Source organism: Fukomys damarensis, unplaced genomic scaffold (genome assembly GCF_012274545.1).
Source record: "Fukomys damarensis isolate Sample0158 unplaced genomic scaffold, DMR_v1.0_HiC HiC_scaffold_36, whole genome shotgun sequence".
NCBI classification, from domain to species: domain Eukaryota; kingdom Metazoa; phylum Chordata; class Mammalia; order Rodentia; family Bathyergidae; genus Fukomys; species Fukomys damarensis.
In genome coordinates this window covers 44,305,863-44,310,078 of record NW_022900948.1, presented here as the reverse complement: position 1 = coordinate 44,310,078, position 4,216 = coordinate 44,305,863, and the positions used below count along the sequence as shown (strand labels likewise).

The 4,216-nt window shown below is 58.9% G+C and overlaps 1 long non-coding RNA gene across 1 annotated transcript in view; it reads right to left on the bottom strand.

Moving 5' to 3' along the window:
• Positions 1-288: 288 nt before the first annotated feature.
• Positions 289-4,216, bottom strand: part of LOC117284336 — a 14,349-nt gene continuing 10,421 nt past the window's right edge. Inside the window, exons 2-3 of the long non-coding RNA XR_004515407.1 lie at positions 618-747; positions 289-318 (exon numbers count right to left, since the gene is read on the bottom strand). This is a non-coding gene — a long non-coding RNA (uncharacterized LOC117284336). The remainder of the gene's footprint in view (positions 319-617; positions 748-4,216) is intronic.

The following is a 4,216-nucleotide window of genomic DNA, read 5'->3' as shown; positions in this document are numbered from 1 at the left end:
GGGTCCCCCCACCCCACAAGGTGGGACCCCCCCACCCACCAGAGCCACCCCGGGGCGAAGCACACTGGGGACTTCCTGACCGTCTGGACTGGAGCTATCAGAGTTGCTTCCGTTAATTTACTTATCTTACGAAAAGGGTACACATTTTTTTTCAGATGAGATTGATGGGAACCAAAGGAAAAAAAAAAAAAAAGGAATGCAGGGGTGGTGGCGTACACAGGTCATCCTGGCACTTGGGAGGATGAGGCAGGAGGATCTATGCAAGTTCAAGTTCAAGGCCGGTCTGATCGACATAGTGAGAGCCTGTCTCAAAAAACACTAAAAAGAAAGAAAAGCCAAAGTGGCAAGATGAAATTATAAACACCAGACGTTCTTGCAGAGATGAGGCAGGCAGGAAGTCCATCCCCAGCTCCCCGTAGTAGCTGCTCAGCCCTGGGGACCCCTCCCTGGACGTATAGCTCCATGTGTGGCCATTTAGACCCTAGATGTCTTTGCAGCAGGCTCAGGAGGATGCACAGAGCCATTGTCAGCATCCCCCAGCAGGGGTGGCGGAAACAGGGCAGGCCCAGATGGGGACCCCACCTGCTCAGCGGGCCGAGGGTCACAGCCCCACTTACCTGGGAGCCACGGATTTGGAGACACAGCAACTGACCACCCACATGAGCACCAGACCCCTGCCTCCTCCTGTAGGGGGGATCCTGGGGTTTCGCGGCTGGCATTTGAACACCTACATTCCTTCGCGGAGCCCTGGGGAAATGAAAATCCAACCTCCGGGCCTGGACCCCAATAGGCTCCCAAGGAGGGCGAGGGCCCCGAGGAGTCACCTGGACTCTCGGCAGAGTTTGCTGGGTGCAAGATGCACTTTTATGGTGCTGAGGCCTGGGCTCATTTGTTACTGCAGCACAGCTGGGCCTTGCTGACCCATACAGATGCACCCTGCCCGGGGAGGCCTAGCCCAGGTCCCTGTGCACCTGGTGAGACAGTGGATTTTTCACCTCTGAGCTCATGAGGAGGAAGCAGGTTTAGAGGGTCTGGGTCTCTTACTGAGGGACACCAGCACCCATGAGTCCTAACTGTCCCCGTGCTAGTCACCATCCTGGGTTTTAAAAAAGATATAGAGAGTTGGGGGGGGGGAGAACAGAGAGAGAGAAGAAAGAAAGAAAGGAGGGAAAGAAAGAAAAAGAAAAAGACTGCTAGCTGGGTGTGGTGGTGTAATCCCAGCGCTCGGGAAGCTGAGGCAGGAGGATCATTCCCAGTTTGAGGCCAGCCTGGGGGACAAAGGGAGCTCATCTCAATCAAAAAATATTAATAAAAAAAGAATGCTGCCATCAACGACTTGCGAGAACTGGAGTAAAGGATTTTTTTAGAAAAATATGCATAACATAAAATTTACCAACTTTGTGTGTGTGTGTGTGTGTGTGTGTGTGTTACTGGGATTGAACCCAGGGCCTTCGCACTGAGCTACATCCCTAACTTTTCTTATTTTTTTTATTTTGAGATAGAGTATCCTCAAGTTGCTAAGTTGCCCAGGCTGGATCTGGACTTGAGATACTCCTGCCTCAGCCCCCCAGAGCTGAGATTACAGGCAAGAGCCACCATGCTAGGCAGTCTTAAACATTTTGGGATGGGGGAGTGAGACAGGTTCTTCCTCTAGGTCAGACTGGCAATCTCAGGCTGGCTGCCGACTTGTGGAGGTGGTCAAATGCCCAGGGCCGCTTGCGATCCCAGGATCTCTTCCTACAGGAGGAGGCAGGGCTCGGTGCTCATATGGGTGTTGGAATTGCTGTGTCTCAAAGTCTGTGGCTCCAGGTAAGTGGGGCTGTGACCTGCAGCCTGCTGAGCAGGTGGGGTCCCCATCTAGGCCTGCACTGCACCACCTGGGCCAACCCCTCCTGATAACATCCCTCATTCACCCTATTCCACTCCTGGGTCAGCCCTCCTGGCCCTCCAACCCCTACCACTGCCATCATCCACAGGGCCCTTGCACTTGCTGTCCCGGCCTGGACTCTGCTCCCAGGACAAAAGAGCCCTGAGATGGGCTGGAGAGTGTGAAGGCGGGGGTGCAGGGTATGGGTCTAGGTAGGGACCTCCTAGTGGGGCCGGTGACAGGGAGGACAGCCGGGGACACTTCTGGGGAGCTCCTAGGACTCCAGCACCGTGAGGCTCTCGAGAGAGGAAGAATGGGGGAGAGGATGGAGGAGACCGCAGAGACAAGGACAGCGACTTCCCCAGGCCCTGTGCCCGTGCTGTACCCAGGCTGCCCGCTATGCCTGTCACTCCAGCTACAGGGGAGGCTGAGGCAGGACGATCACAAGCCCGCATGCCTAGCCTTGGCAATTTAGAGAGACCTTGTCTCAAAATAAATGAAAGGGCTGGGGCGTAGCTCAGGGCTGGGGATGTCCACGCATGCGTGCGCGCGCACACACACACACACACACACACACACACACGCACGCACGCACGCACTCCGTGGCTGAGAGTACAGTCCCACGAGTCAAGGATGGAGTCCTGCATCCGTGGGGAGCCTCTCTCCCCAAGCCTCAGCCCTGGAGAGAAAGGGGCCCGGCTGGGGAGCCTCTCCCTCCCGACCTGCTCATGGGGTGACCGCCCCAGCCGCTGTCCGGGCCGGGACCATCCGTCAGGCCGAGCCGTCGCCCAGGCGGCTGCGTGACGGCGCCGCGTGTGCCCGCATTTGCATACATATTAAACGGGGCCGTAAAAAAACGCACACGTGCAAACCATTTGGACGGCTCCGTGCGCACAGCCTGCCAGGAAATCAATCTTCTGGTTTCTTAGAGGAAACCTGCTCGGGAGGAGGTGGCGATGCCGCCCGCCCCTGGCTCCGAGAGGCGTGAGCCGCGTGTGTCCGTCCCTCCGTCCCTCCGTCTGTCTGTCCCTCCGAGGGGCTCGGGCCCGGGACAGAGACCCGGTGCCCCAGGTGCGGGACGCTAGTCCGGCTCTGACGGGCGCAGGCTGGGCTTCTCCACTTGGCTTCGAGAAAGGGGTGGGCGCCTCCCTCCAGGGCAGGAGGGCAGGTTCCCTGGGAAGCTCTTGGACCCCTGGGTTCTCAGGGTCCTTCTGTGGTGTCCCGGGCTGAGCCTGCGTGTCGTGGGTGACAGGTCACTCTGCAACTCCGCCTTCTCACCTGTAACCTGACTTGTTTTCATTTTTTCCCCCTTTGGTTTTTTGAGACAGGGTCTCACTGCATAGTTCAGGTTAGCCTCAAACTTAGAGATGCTCCCGCCTCAGCCTCCCCACCCCTTTGTGCTGAGAATATGCCTGGCTCATTTTCATGGGAACCTCTAGCTCTGCTGGGGAGGGGCTGTGACCCCAAGAACTCGTGGGTCACCCCCACCGGCTCCGTGCTAATCTGGCAGGGGTCTTCCTGACAGACAAGCTGGGCCGGGTTGGGGGGCACTGAGTAGACACCCCTGCCTGGGCCCCGAAGTCTGCTGACCAAAGGAGGAAACTGAGGCCCAGGGAGGGGTGAGAAAGCCAAAGCTAGAAGTGAGGGGAGCCAGGAGGTGGGTAGGGGGAACGTGGCTGGACTGAAGATGTCCCCAAACCCAACCCCATCGGGTGTGGGGAGTGCAGGAGGGCGCCCAGAATGGCCTTCTGGGAAGGGACTGGGAGGCAGGGGTGCCCGGTGGGCGTCCCCGGGCCTCGGGGCAGTGCTGCGCCGGTCCGTCGCTGGTGGGGAAGAGACGCCTCACCCCAGAAGCCACCAAGCTCCCTGAGGACTGGGCCTGGAGGACGAGGCCAGGCTGGGGGAGGGGCTTTTCATCCTCAGAGTCCCAGCGGGGGACAGGGCCACCTCCACGGGGCCTGTGAGCTGCAGCTGGGTGCTATGGGCACAGGAAGGCCACTGGCACCCTGTCTGGCTGTGTGACCCTGGGCCGGGCCCTGCCCTCTCTGGGCCCGGTGGCTGCGCTGCCCCTGCCTCTGGGAGCCCAGCTGTCACCTCTGACCCGTCGCTGTCCCTTTCCTCCCGCGGTGGCAGTGGCGGTGGTGTGGGTGGAGGGGTTCCAGGAACCGGCGTAGCTCCACACCACTCCCCCCGCCGCCAGCCGCATTGCAAACATTCCTGCCAGCCCAGCCCGTGTATTGTTTCTGGGTATGGGTGTGCCCTGAATGCAGAACCAGTCTGAAAGTTTTATGTATGAAAGTCACACTTGTGTGAACTTGGGCTGTGTCTGACTGGCCTTCTCAAGCAGGA